Genomic DNA, 14,936 nt, shown 5'->3' with positions numbered 1-14,936 from the left:
TTTTTTTTAAAAAAATACACTGGAAATGTTCGAGTGTCTAGTAATCGGGAGTGTGAGCATAGCCTCCAAGCTAAGCTGAGATGGTCTGTACTTAATAGAACACTGCACACTTAATTTACTGTGCTTGAATACAGTTACACGCCACCCCAGACTCCAGCTGTTTACCCAGCTTTCGGTTTCCTTGGAGTTAGGGATAGCAGAGACTGTAGCGTCTTTATGTTATAGGGTTTATTTACAAAAACCTACAACCTAGGATGGAGGGACTCATAGCATTAACACCCCAGAAGGTGTTGCTTCTCCCATATCAACAGCTGGATTCAAGTAGAAATTAAACATGGCTCTCCTTCTCTGCCTGCAGCCTGCTTCTAGCCGACCTACTTCCAGCCAGGTAAGGGAGGAGGTCCACCCCTTTGCCCTCTGGCACGGAGCCTGGCTAATTCAACATTGAGATGCTCCATTAGATTCTAACCCTTCCTGGATCCAGGAATTAGAAGGGACGGAGGCATCATACAGCCTGACTCAAACTGTGCAATCCTATGTCTGCTTACTCAAACTCACGACAATACAAAATAGCAAAACAGATGATTGCTAGTTGTTGTGAGTTATAGGGGAAGCTGTGGGAATACAGTGGAATACAGTGGAATCTCAGTTTTCGAACGTTTCGGAAGTGAAAACCCGGAAGTAATTGCTTCCGTTTTTGAACGTGCCTTGGAAGTCAGACGACTTCTACTGTGTGTTTTTATTTTCTCTCAATGGATTTTGCCAACCGCCCATTGCTCCTCAGTTTTAAAACGTTTCGGAAGTCAAACAGTTTTCTGGAACGGATTACAGTGGTACCTCAGGTTAAGTACTTAATTCGTTCTGGAGGTCCGTACTTAACCTAAAACTGTTCTTAACCTGAAGCACCACTTTAGCTAATGGGGCCTCCTGCTGCCGCTGCACTGCCAGAGCACAATTTCTGTTCTTATCCTGAAGCAAAGTTCTTAACCTGAAGCACTATTTCTGGGTTAGCAGAGTCTGTAACCTGAGGCGTATGTAACCTGAGGTACCACTGTACGTTTGAAAACCGAGGTTCCACTGTACTGACATATTCTAAATAATGTTGTGTTCAATACGCAAAAGACAAACCATAGTTTTAAAGACCATAATACTATGCATACTTACAAAGTGGTGCACATGGATTTCATAGGAGTGAGAACCTTGGTCACAGTTTCCTCCACTGTCTCCCCTTGCAGTGTGGGCTTGCTGAAACAACCACTACACTTTCCAAATCTTGTCTTGGAATATTAATTTCATTCTGAATCTTCACTTGTTGGAGCCATGCATGCAGTCATTGCCGAACAAACACCAGCATTTCTTGCCTTCCTTTAACATTACAGCAACTTGAGAATGAAGATATGATTTTTATCTTATCACAAATTCTTTTTTAAGAAATTGAAAATGGGTTAACAAGCTGTCCTGAAAACATAGCAATAACTCACTGGACATGAACCATCCACATCTGACCTAACCTATCCATGCTTTGCCTAGTCCATTTCTGTTGTTCCATAGATAGCACTTGATGTTGTCATCATTTCCACTGTGTTATGTACTGTACAAAGCCACCTCTCCCTCACAGACACCTTCTATACAATAGCCAGGCTGGATTCTTTGGCTGGTCTGTCTAATGAACGCTCAAGTTAGAGTTGTTCAGTAGCCCTTTTCAACGCTATTGGCGCCATGTCAGGAAGTCTTTTTGTATCTGAAAGATAAGCGCCATCTTGCATAGTTCTGTTGTCTAAAGCAAAGGTGAGTAGGAAAGTCTCTTCAAAACCTCCAAGATGCATGCTGAAGTCCCTCTATTCTGTTGGCCTTTGAGGCTGATGCCAAACACAATTTAAAGACGGATGCAGAAAGTTACAAGTTGGTGACAGGAAACAGCGATGACTAATGAAATCCCGACAATTAATCTGTCTGTGTCATTCAACTGTTAAGTATCTCATCATGGGTTCAAACTCCTTGTTGGGCAAAAGGGGTTTGGACTAGATGACCCCCACGATCCCTTCCAACTTTAAAGGTCTGTGATTCATTGTTGCCTTTCAGTACCGATAATGCAGCTGTTGACCCTTGGCTTAATCCCTCGTGTCATGACCATCACCCGCAAATTCATACCACAAGAAGAGCAGAGATACAAATTTAGCTGTTGCTTAATTGCATTCCCTTTCAATATGAAGTGGGCTGTGAGTTGCAGTCAGACATACATGCCAGAATTTGTGAGGGTGTGGAAAAGTACTCAGACATTTCTAGGAATTCCATTAGCAACAGAAATGTTTCAGCTTGTAATATTGTGTGCTTGAATTCCTCAGGTTCAGCATGTTGCATGTTGTGATTTCATGTTGCACTAAGATTTCACAGGCATCAGTCACATGCAAGTGCGGACGTACCTTGCGCAAGAACATCGACATGTTCTTCAGTAACAACTAGCTGTTATGTACAGGGTGAAATCCAGTCACATCTGGCTCAGGGCTCACATGAGTCATGACCTCTCATCCGAGTGACATAGTATCTCTTCCAGCCTATTCTGCTCTGTTCCTTGATGGGTTCGTCAGCTATCAGATATCGTCAAAGCAGCCATCTGATAGCTTCTGGAGATTCAATAGTTATTGTGTTTAAACAGTGTTCACTTAGAAACCATTTGTTTGACAGTTCAACAACATGGGAAGAAATATTGACCGTTTTATAGGGACAAGAGTAATGAGACACTTAACGGTGATGGTGCGATAGCACAGCGCTCTTGAACTGCCTGCGATTATGGTTTGCATTGTATTCCGGCGGAAGGTGTCTGAGCATCGCATGACGATTTTGCACTATTACTATCGATGTGTCACAAGTTGCTGTTCCTTTAAAATGACCTCTGTCTTCAAAGGCAAGAGTGCCTGTGACATATTGAATGAGTCTGCCAGGAAGGAATCATAGATGAACAGGGATGCGGGTGGAACTGTGGTCTAAACCACTGAGCCTCTTGGGCTTGCCGATTGGAAGGTCAGCAGTTCGAATCCCCTCGACGGGGTGAGCTCCCTTTGCTCTGTCCCAGCTCCTGCCTACCTAGCAGTTCAAAAGCACGTCAGTGCAAGTACAGTGGTACCTCAGGTTACAGGCGCTTCAGGTCACAGACGCTTCAGATTATAGACTCCGCTAACCCAGAAATAGTACCTCGGGTTAAGAACTTTGCTTCAGGATGAGAACAGAAATCATGCAGTGGTGGCGTGGCGGCAGCGGGAGGCCCCAATAGCAAAAATGGTACCTTGGGTTAAGAACAGTTTCAGGTTAAGAACGGACTTCCAGAACGAATTAAATTCTTAACCCGAGGTACCACTGTAGATAAATATGTACCGCTGCGGCAGGAAGGTAAACAGTGTTTCCATGCACTCTGGTTTCTGTCACGGTGTTCCGTTGCACCAGAAGCAGTTTAGTCATGCTGGCCACATGACCCGGAAAGTATAGCTGTCAACGTTTCCCTTTTTTAAAGGGAAATTCCCTTATTCCGAATAGGATTCCTCACAAGAAAAGGGAAAAGTTGACAGCTATGCCGGAAAGCTGTCTGATTGGTATAGAATGGGCTTCCTCTAAGATGGGTGGCGATTCGTGGAAGTGAGCATTGTCAGACTGGCCAATTCTAGTATTTAAGTCACCTGCCACTATCACTGAGGCTACAGGGAACTGATTCATCAGTTTGTCAATGTACGATTCCAGCCTGAACTAGATGTTTTTTATCACCTGCTTTCCTCTCTGAGGAAAACCATAAGCGCAGGCAGTTCAAGAGATTTGCGCTATCGCAGCATCACCCTATCGTGGGGATTCGAACCACTGACCTTCCGATCAGCAAGTCTGGTTTATAAATACTTATGCCACAAGAAATCTGTTATTCTCAAGGTGTAGGATATTTTCCTTTTCTTTTCTTAAAAAAAGATGAGTAGCGATTCAGCATAGGGTTCATCCACAGTTCCACTTGTGTTCGGAAAAGCCTCTCCTCCTTCCGGAGGGGAGGGGTTGTGAGCGGGAGCCGATTCCCGCGTTCCGGCCCCTGCCCTGCCATCGTCGCTGGCGCGCCACACCTCCCAGATGGGCACCCAATCGAGTGCCAGCTCAGGGGCGTGGTTTAGCCGCTCAAATGCAGCCGCGCCAGCTCTCGCCTCCATTGTGCTGCTGATTTCCTCGAGTCACCCACTCACCACTCCCTCTAGGGCGTAGCTTCTCACTTGACCTTGCTATGGACCCATGGTTGGTTGCCCTGGTTGCCCAGGGGGCCTGGTAGGAGTTTTTCCAATTGGCAAATTGGCACCGGCCTCTTGGTTTTTTCCGCCTACCTCGTAGCAATCGTCACAACTTTCTTGGTATTTGGCGGTTAGGGATTGGAATGTGTTGTTGGTGTATGGAAGGGCAAGGTGTGGCCATTGCCTACCCCTTCCTTATGGGTATTCCGTTAAAGGAATCCGGGGTCGTGGATCCTGTCCGTTGCCCTGCTGGTGGCTGGGGGCCATGGCACGACCCCCGGTGACATCAGGGGAGAGCTTATAGTTGTATTTGCATCAACAGGCTCCCCCTACTGGTGGTTAACCCTAGACAGACTCACCCCTCTTCGAGTGGGTGGAGTCAAAATTTGCTGTTGTCCAATGCCTAAGCCAATACCTCTCACATGCTGTAATCAATAAAGTTGTGGCCTTTTCTAGCCCATTAATCGAATATGCTGTGTCCATGTGTCTTTATTATTCTCAAGCGTGGGACGGGTCCTCAAATCACAAGCACTGGTCCAAGTGGTCTTCTGCTTTATCCATGCTTTCTAGGCATGGGTCCTAGCAGTTGTCCCCTTGCCCCGCTCCCTTCCCAAATTGTTGTGGTTTTCCCTGGGGGAAAGCAAGGGAACGAGAGAAAGTGTGGACTTCAGAGTCCTTGTTCTTAATTTCATTTGTTAAATTTAACTTCAGAAGGTGACGCGTTATTTGCATTCCAGAATACAACAGAGCAAGCCCTGTACTGGAATGCAGCTGTCGAAAACCACAAGCTTAAAATGAAGTTCACGCAATGACAAACAAGGAGAGCAGAGAGGTGCTACTAATTTCACAAGGTCATCTTCCCATCTAGCCTGGGAATATCCGCAGAGTTCTAAAAATAATCAATCTCGACTGGGAAGGTAAGGGGACAGATTTGGGAGCGTCCGTCTGAACGCGACCCTTACACAGGAAAGCTTAGAATCCTGGCAACACAGGAGATCAAGCGAAGAAGGTGTTGACGAAAACAGGTCACAAAAGCAGGAGAGCGGCGTGGGCAGAGTGGGAATGGGACGCCTGGCTCGGCCATTCTTGCATAGTCATCAATAATGGCTGCTTTCCCTCTGCCGGGGCACACATGTGTATGTCCATCATGACAATATGCGCAGAGCTTTCTCCAAGAGTGGATCCTGGGAAAAGATCCAGTGCCCTTGCCTCCAATTATAGCCCTATCGTCACCGTGTGCAGTAAAAGGCAGCAGAGGGGGGGGGCAGACACACCATTTGGCAGAAGAAGTGTTTGGAAACTGTATTAACAGCTGAGATCCTATCCGTGGCTTGTGGCAGGCCATTGCTCAGGAGAAATCATATCCAAGATGGCTTTTGTTGTGCTAAAGTGAACCACTTGTATCCCGCCCCCCCTCCCGCCCCCCGCCGCTCATCACACATATAGAGTGGGGGAAAGCCTTTACCTGAATTTACTGCGGCTGACCTTTGTTTCGCACATATACGAAGCTCCAGAAATACTGGGAAATGGCAGGTATTGACTACGTGGGTCACGCATGCAACTGTTCCCTTATTAACGATAGAATGCAATAATAATAATAATTCCATTCCTGAAAAGGCAGCTTAATACCAGCTGAGCCGGAAGTAAGTATGAGAGCTGCCAGAAGGCAAATCAATCTCAGAGGAAGTACTGGGTCTGGAAGCGGGACAATTTCTCCTTAACTGCACGAACTGGAGGACCATACCCATAGTAACCGTAGGAGGGTGAACTATACTCTGAGTCGAGAGTGGATTTCATGCTCTTTATTCAGCTCATAGTGGTGAGGAGGAATGGAAGTTCCCCCAGAATGTCTGCTTTATATACATTATTTACACAATGGGCCCCACGTGATTGGCTAATTCCGGGATTCTCCTGTAGGCCAATCAGGTTGCGGATTCACTTCCACCTGGAGCTGGATTGGGTGGCTCCTGCGGACCAATCAGATTGCTGCATTCTGAATCCTATTGTTCTAGGACCAATCAGACTGCTGCATTTTGGATCCTATTCAACTCAGTACATAACAGAGGGATAGACCGCTGGGGTGTTTTTTGTATTTGCATCATCACTGGGTAGGGGAAATCCAAGTTTAAGCCTGAAATGGACTGGGATAGGGACTGGTGGGGGGGGGAGCCATGTGGATGGGGGCCAAATTCAGGGGCAAGGAGATGTAAATGTGCATTAATCTTGGGGGCCCTTGTAGCCAAAAGATGGGATAGACAAGTTGTTTTCTAGCTGCTGTGTAGCGGAAGCAAGTTATGAGTGTAGAAGTGGTCCCCAGCAATAGGGGGACACAGCCTCCCCTCCCTCTCTTCCTTCTCTGCAGAAGGAGTAGGGGGTGGAGAGTGGAACCAACCCTCCAGTCCTCTCCCTTCTTTCCCAGGAATATATTGCAGTGTATGTGACCTGCTTGCAACCTCTCAATGACCTGTTTGCAAACTGAGCTCCCAGATCAAGGCTGGTGCAGCCTTCGTGGACATCCAGCTCAGCTCATCTACTGCATAGTTTCGAAACTGGTTTGTCTGTCCATTTATTTTCCATAGGTTTGGATGCCTCTCGAGGTATCATTGCCAAATCGCATCCCAGTTTTTATCAAAGGAACACTGGAGGGTACGTGATGGACTAACTGGAAGTGCTGGCAACCTCTACCAGCTCCAACCCTCTCTTCTGCTCTGCACCGAGACTTCATCAGAAAGCGAGCTGTTGAAAGCTCTTTCCAGGAAGATGTTCCATGCCCTCAGCTTCTCCTAGAGTTCTCTGAATTGGCTCTTGTTGCTGGAGGTCAAAATAGCCTCTGCATTTGATCCTCCCACCGGAAGGCAGGTTATTCCTTCAAATAGGCAGCCTCTCTGTTAAGGCCCCATGCTAAGAGCTGCAGTAGGGTAAGAACACTTTGACTTGCTCCTCTGATCAACCTCTCCTCTAGGCAATCCCCTATAGGGAGGTGGGGAAAGAGGACAGGACAGTTTCTGCAAACTCAGTTTATGTGCTTCCCAGGAGGAAAAACAGTTCTTGTCCCATATAGCAAGACCCTAGCTCAAGCAACTGTTTTGTGAGGGATGAGCTTCCTTCCTTCCTTCCTTCCTTCCTTCCTTCCTTCCTTCCTTCCTTCCTTGTACCAAGGGAAAATATGACATTTGTGCACTTAATGGTAGCTGAACAACAAAAACTAGGCCAAACTAGATATGATGGGTCAGCCACACTTGTTCACATGTACGAAATGAAAGACGGTGGTTCACATGAGTTGGGAGAGCTGAATCTCCTCCCCTTCCTTCTCAGATAATGGCTCAAATGATGTAAAAGAGATTTAATGGACTTGGTGAGGGTGAATAAACTGGAGCTCAATCCATATAAAAGAGAGTTCCTCTTTGTGAATGGTTCATATGTCCCAAAGGGGGTTGGCTCTCTGCTCTGGGTGGAGTTCTGTTCGTTCTTATGGAGCTGCAAAGATGCTCACAGATGTGGACCTTAACTTGGATGCCCTAAAAGAATCTGTGGCATAAAATGTCTTTCACCAACACTGACTGGTACATTAACTCCAATCCCTCCTGGACAGATAAAGACAGGCAGCATGTATTGCTGTTGAAGACTACTTGCTGTTGAAGACTACTCAGATTCTTCAGAAGATGGAAAACATAGCAGAAAGAGTAGGCCTGAAGGAACATGTCTTGCCAGTACTCAGGACTTGCGGTAAGTTTCAATGCAACTGTCATCTGGCAGGGATGATGGTGAAGTTCTCCTTAGCTAGATTGCAAAAGAACTTCAGGTGTTTAGTAAAGCTTACCGCAAAGCAGAGGTGAGGTTTTCACACTCTCAAATTCTTTTCCAGCTCAGATTGAAATAGCCAACCATAAGACCCTCCAAGTTTCCCTATTTTCCAGGGACAAGCTATCCCGGTTTCTAAATTGATCCTGGAATGTCCTGCTTTTCCTTAGGACATCCCTATTTTTATCAGAGAAATGCTGGAGGGTATGGAGTTATGCAACCCCCCAAGCCAAGGAGATATGCATCTATACAACCTTTAGAAGACATCTGAAGGCAGCCCTGAATAGAGAAGCTTTTCAATGTGTAATGTTCTATTATGTTTTTATATATGTTGCAAGCTGCCCAGGGTGGCTGCAGCAACCCAGCCAGATGGACAGGGTAGAATAATAATAATAATAATAATAATAATAATAATAATTGAATAGAACGTCCGTATTTTCATTGGAAAAATGTTGGAGGGTGTGCCAATGTGAAGGAGCAATGTTGCTCCATTACTTTCCCGCTTTGCCAGCCCATCCTTATGCCAGCCCGTAGCCTTGGGCTTTTCCAGCAGCAGTGCCTGAATGTAATGGAATCCAGCATTGCTCCATTTACATTCAGTAGGGTGACATTCAGAGACTGAAGTGGCAACGACTGGTTGTGGTACAGGATCCCGCTCTCTTCAGATTCTTCTCCAAGTGCCTCTACCTTCAAAGGTAAGCTGGCTAATATTCAGGGAGAAGGCCTTAATTATTCGGAAATCGCTCAATGGGCTCATGGAAACCCCAAATATTACAAATGACTCAACCCACGGAGAGATCTATTACGCTGATGATTTCCAAGGGGGAAACCTGTTAAAACTAGCTCTGGAAAAATATAAATGAAGGATCATACCACAATTACTGTATGGTGCACTCTTGTGGACCATTGATAAGCTAGATTAATTAGAAAAGGTACAAAATATGTTTGCATGGAGGCTGTTTTCAATACCTAGATCAACAAAGCTAGCTACAGTTGGAGCGGAATTAGATTTAGCCTTAATTAAAAACCAGGCATGTGCATTAGCATAGTTTTTATGGCTGAAGATTACCTTTCGAAAAGCTGCAGAAGAGATAGTGGTAGTTTGTGGAGATGGTGAGGGAAATTTTTGGTGGTAGAAGTTCCATACGGCACTTCTGAATTTGGGCTTTTCTGTTCCTTACTAATATGGCTTTGGGTTAGGTCAAGGTTGGAAGAGTGTTGTTGCACAGATATTTCATCTCAAAATAACTGCATTAATATTTTTTTCTGGTAAATCAAAGTCTCTATACCCTCCAGAAATTGGACTGCTCCTGCTCAGGTCCTTAAGTACTTTTAACATTTGGCGCGTGTGTGTGTCTTTGCGTGTGCCAGTACTGCATACACTTTAGTACCCCCAGGAAAAAACCACTGGTCTAAATAAATAATCCTTCCTTGCAGTTGGTCACCCAAACTCTTGTTCTCCTCAAGCCCAGTGTGGTTGCTCTGACACGAGAAGTGAGACAGGTGGAAAGTATAGGTGTCTGGAGATATGGACCGCAGGAAGGAAAAAAGAAGAGGGTGAAGAATTCAGTGACCAGGTTGCTCACCGGAGCAAGACTGTTTGAGCATATTACAGTGGTACCTTGGGTTACATACACTTCAGGTTACAGACTCCGCTAAGCCACAAATAGTACCTCGGGTTAAGACCTTTGCTTCAGGATGAGAACAGAAATCGTGCAGAGGCGGGACAGCAGCAGCGGGAGGCCCCATTAGCTAAAGTGGTGCTTCAGGTTAAGAACAGTTTCAGGTTAAGTATGGACCTCTGGAACGAATTAAGTTCTTAACCTGAGGTACCGCTGTACACAGATCCTGGTCCGACTGCACTGGCTACCAATGAGTTTCTGGGCCCAATTCAAAGTGCTGGTTTTGACCTATAAAGCCTTAAACGACTCAGGACCACAATACCTCAAGGACCATCTCTTTCCATATGAACCTACCCAGACCCTGACATCATCTTCTGAGGCCCTTTTTCAAGTGTGTCCTTGAGAGGTCTGGAGGGTGGCAACACAAGAACGGGGCCTTCTCTGCAGTGGCTCCCCTTCTGTGGAATGCTCTCCCCAGGGAAGTTCGCCTGGCGCCTTCATTATACACCTTTAGGCACCTGGCAAAAACATTCCTTTTTAACCAGGCCTTTGGTTGATCCAATTTACATCCTATGCCCTTTTAAAATGTGTTTTTTTTTGGGGGGGGTACTATTGGATTGTTTTTATTTTTATTAGGTATTTTGTGGTTTTATATCTCGATTTTCTTCTGTGAACTGCCCTGAGACCCCCGGGTATATAAATTCAATAAATAATAATAAAGAAGGGGCAGACACTCTTTACACAGCTTTCTTGCAAAAATTACACCCCCAACCTCCTGTTTCACAATGCAGAGACATGGGCAAGAAACTGCAGCTCCAATCACATCTAGTTTGGCCCTTCAGACAGAACACAGGAGCAACGTGCCAGTTATCTGGTAGTCTCATCGCTTAAATATAAGGCCACTGATCTAATGACTCAGGGTTAGTTTTCACCAGCATTAAGTCCTGCCACTGTGAGCTGATTGGCAGCTCTTCACTTAAAACAGCTCAGACTTGATGAAACAGCTGCGGTGACTTGGCTCAGTCCATGCTAAAGTCCTGCTACATCCAGGCTCTTTCATTTAAAACACGTGAAAATGTAGGTAAAGACAAAATAAACAAAGAAATTAAAAAGAAATTTACCGTATTTTTCGCTCTATAGGACGCACCAGACCATAGGAGGGGGAGAACAGGGAGGGGGAAATCTCCCCCTCTCTGCTCAGCGCCCCTTCAGCGAAGCGGCAGGAGAAACGGAGCCCCTTCCATTTCTCCTCCCGCTTCGCTGAAGGGGCGCTGCGCAGAGAGGGAAAACTGTGCAGCGCCTCTCCAGCGAAGCGAAGCCTGGAGAGCAAGAGGGATCAGTGTGCACCGACCCCTCTCGCTCTCCAGGCTTCAGACGGCCATCTACAAGCCTTCGGAGCGTGGCAGGAACTCCTGCTGCACTCCGAAGGCTTGCGGATAGCTGCCTGAAGCGTTTTGGAGGCTTCACGTTGCTATCGCTGAAGCCAAGGAGCCTGCATTCGCTCCATAGGACGCGCACACATTTCCCCTTCATTTTTGGAGGGGGAAAAGTGCGTCCTATAGAGCAAAAAATACGGTATTTATTTCGACTGCTTCAGACCAACACGGCTACTACCTGAATCTAAAATTGTAAAGACAGTTTGCCTTGCTGTACATGTTTTCCTTGTTAATGGTTTTGATCTGTGCTTTTTCTTTTTTAAGGAAAAAAATTGCCCGTACCGCGTTCCCTTGAGTACCTGCAGGAAAAAAAGTACTGGCTTTGATGCTGTTGGGAAAAGAGACGGCTGTACCATTCTACAATCTGCATTGCTGCATAGCATCGCACAGGAGAGGGTTAGCTGAGCTGGAATTTAAGGCTGGATCGACACTGATATGAAAAACGTTGTAAAAAAATAGCCCTCAATGCAATTTGACATTGGCGACGGATCACTGTAGAGACATAGCCCTCTGGTGTCACATTTTTATAACGCATTTTTAACGTTATGATTGACCGGTGTAGATGAGTCCTAACATAAAAATCCTAGCATAGTTGTCAGGTATGGCTCCCTTTTCTTAGGGAGACTGGCTGACGGTTCTCAACGTGGCTAAGAAATAACCGAGGGCACAGATGGATGGAGAACCTTTCTCAGCCTGGGGGCCACCTTCCCTCATGTGGAAAACCATCCTAGGACCACATGCAAGTGATGCTGAGAGCGGCCAGAAACAAAAGAGTGCAGAGCAATGTATGTATCTCATACTAAAACCAGAGGTTTCTACACAACCACACCTCCCCATCCTGTCCATAGAGGCACAGGTGAATTCTGTGTTCAGGGCAGCTGTCTAACAGGCTGAAACCCTACCTGTTAGCACAATGTCTCACCAGAGTGGTACATGCTCTGGTTATCTCCCACTTGGACTTGCAATGCGCTCTACGTGGGGCTACCTTTGAAGGTGACTCAGAAACTACATCTAATCCAGAATGTGGCTGCTAGATTGGTGACTGGGAGCGGCTGGCGAGACCATATAACACTGGTCCTAAATGATCTATGCTGGCTCCCAGTACACTTCCGAGCACAATTCAAAGTGTTGGTGCTGACCTTTAAAGTCACAAATGGATTCGGCCCTGATTGCCTGAAGGAGCATCTCCACCCCCATTGTGCAGCCCAGACATTGAGGCCCATCTCTGAGGGCCTTTTGGCAGTCCCCTTAATGCGAAAAGTGAGGTTACGGGGAACCAGGCAGAGAGCCTTCTCGGTGGTGGCGCCCGCCCTGTGGAACGCCCTCCCATCAGATGTCAAACAGATAAACAACTATTTGACTTTTAGAACACATCTGAAGGCAGCCCTGTTCAGGGAACTTTTTAATGGTTGATGTTGTATCATAGGAGCCGATGGGTCTTCAATAAAATATTTGAGGGGGTGCGGGCCCACCAATTTGATGGACATTGCCCTTTAAATGGTATGTGCGCGCCACTGATCATGTGATCAGTTATGCCACATCATGTGATCATGTTTTATTCAAGTTGGCACTCCCGTGTTGTCTTGTGTTTTTAATAATTTGTTGAGAGCTGCTCAGAGTGACTGGGACAAATCAGTCACATGGGCAGCATATATTATTATTATTATTAATTATCATCATCATCATTCATCGTCCTTAAGAATTAGGTGTGGGAGCAGTAGACTTTGACCCTCTGTTATTCTATTTTATTGTTTATTTTTATCTTTTTACTTTTTGCTTTGTTAAGGTTAAATTTTTCTTTGTATTTTGTATGGTTTTTCTTTCTCTTTTTTGTAACTTTAAATATGGAATAAATATCATTAAAAAAAAAAAAAGACTTGGACCCTCTGTTGGTGTGTTTAAGCTGGAAATGCCCAGGTGTAGTTCGTGTTGATTTCAGCAAGGCTTTTGACTCCACAACATGCTCTTTACAAATTGGTAAAATATGGGCTAGGTGATTGTACTGTTTGCTGATGAAGGGCAGTATAAATTTGACACCTAACCGGGTTGGCTAGATAATACCGTAGAAAAGACATGATCTTTACAGGAGGGGCCAAATCTAAGAAAATGAACTCTAGCAGAAACTTCTGCATTTTGGTTTTCAGATGCACAAATAGGGGATGCGTTACACTAGACAGTGGCATGTGTCAAAAAGATCTAGGGATTTTTTAGAAGATCACAAGCTAAACATGACACAGTGGTGCCATATAGCAGCAAATAATAATAATAATAATAATAATAATAATAATTTGTTGTTGTTGTTTAGTCGTTTAGTCGTGTCCGACTCTTCGTGACCCCCTGGACCAGAGCACGCCAGGCACTCCTGTCTTCCACTGCTTCCCACAGTTTGGTCAAAATCATGCTGGTAGCTTCGAGAACACTGTCCAACCATCTCATCCTCTGTCATCCCCTTCTCCTTGTGCCCTCCATCTTTCCCAACATCAGGGTCTTTTCCAGGGAGTCTTCTCTTCTCATGAGGTGGCCAAAGTATTGGAGCCTCAGCTTCAGGATCTGTCCTTCCAGTGAGCACTCAGGGCTGATTTCCTTCAGAATGGAGAGGTTCTTGCAGTCCATGGGACTCTCAAGAGTCTCCTCCAGCACCGTAATTCAAAAGCATCCATTCTTCGGCGATCAGCCTTCTTAATGGTCCAGCTCTCACTTCCATACATCACTACTGGGAAAACCATAGCTTTTACTATACAGACCTTTAATAATAATAAGAATAATAAATGTAGGTTGCATCAACAGACATAGCATCCAGAATGAGAGTAATGATACAGCTCTATTTAGCAGAATACTGAAAGACTGGGACATGCCATACAGGGGTACCAACTTGAATAAAAGGGGACAGGTGGGGGACAGGTAAGCCCCACCTTGCATAATCAATCACAAGGCATGGCACATGCACATCAGCTTTGGCCCCCTCAATTGTGGGGCAGGGCTGAAGGGACCTTGGCCCCTAGGTGTTGTCTCCTATGTGCCCATAGAAGGGTGAAAAGGATGGTGAGAAGGCCTGGAGTCCCAAAATCTATGACAAACAGTTGAAGTAGGTGAGTATATTTAGCCCATATAAGAAAACCAAAATGAAAGCCATCTTCAAATATCTGAAGGGCTGTCACATAGACAACAATTTACTTTTCCGTTGCTCTAGAAGGCAGAACCTGGACCTAGAAAGGGGATTTTGGCTAAACTTTAGGAAGAACCTCTGGATGATAGGAGCTGCTTGAAAGTGAGACAAACTGCCTCAGAAAATGGTGAGCTCACCCTTATAAAAGTTTCAACAGAGGGTGTATGGCCAGCTATCAGGATTTCCTGCTTTTGCACTGGGTTGGACTAAATGATTAAATTACCATTCCAAGTCTAGGAGTTTTCCCAAGGAAATCTAGCCTGAGTAGGTGTTATATCTCAACTGAGTGTGGTCAATGTAACGATATTGTTTTCCTACATAACTTTAGGTAACTCCAGCCATGATTAGAGGTAGGTAGGGGATTGAATCATAGAATTGTAGAGTTGGAAGGGACCCTGACGATCATCTAGTCCAACTCCCTGCAGTGCAGAATTCTACCCACAGCTATCCCTGGGTGGGCTTGAACCACCAACCTTCTGGTTAATAGCCTGATGCACTAACCCATTGCACCACAGGAGATTCTGAGAGGCAGATGACATTCCAGATAATAATGACAGAAGCAGGATTAAGGCACGTAATACTGTCTGTACTTGCTGCTTTAGTCCTATTATTATTATTATTATTATTATTATTATTATTATTATTCCTCACCCATCCG

The sequence above is a fragment of the Podarcis pityusensis genome (genome assembly GCF_964106645.2).
Source record: "Podarcis pityusensis genome assembly, chromosome: 5".
Taxonomy (NCBI): Eukaryota; Metazoa; Chordata; class Lepidosauria; order Squamata; family Lacertidae; genus Podarcis; species Podarcis pityusensis.
This window is presented reverse-complemented; position numbering follows the sequence as displayed.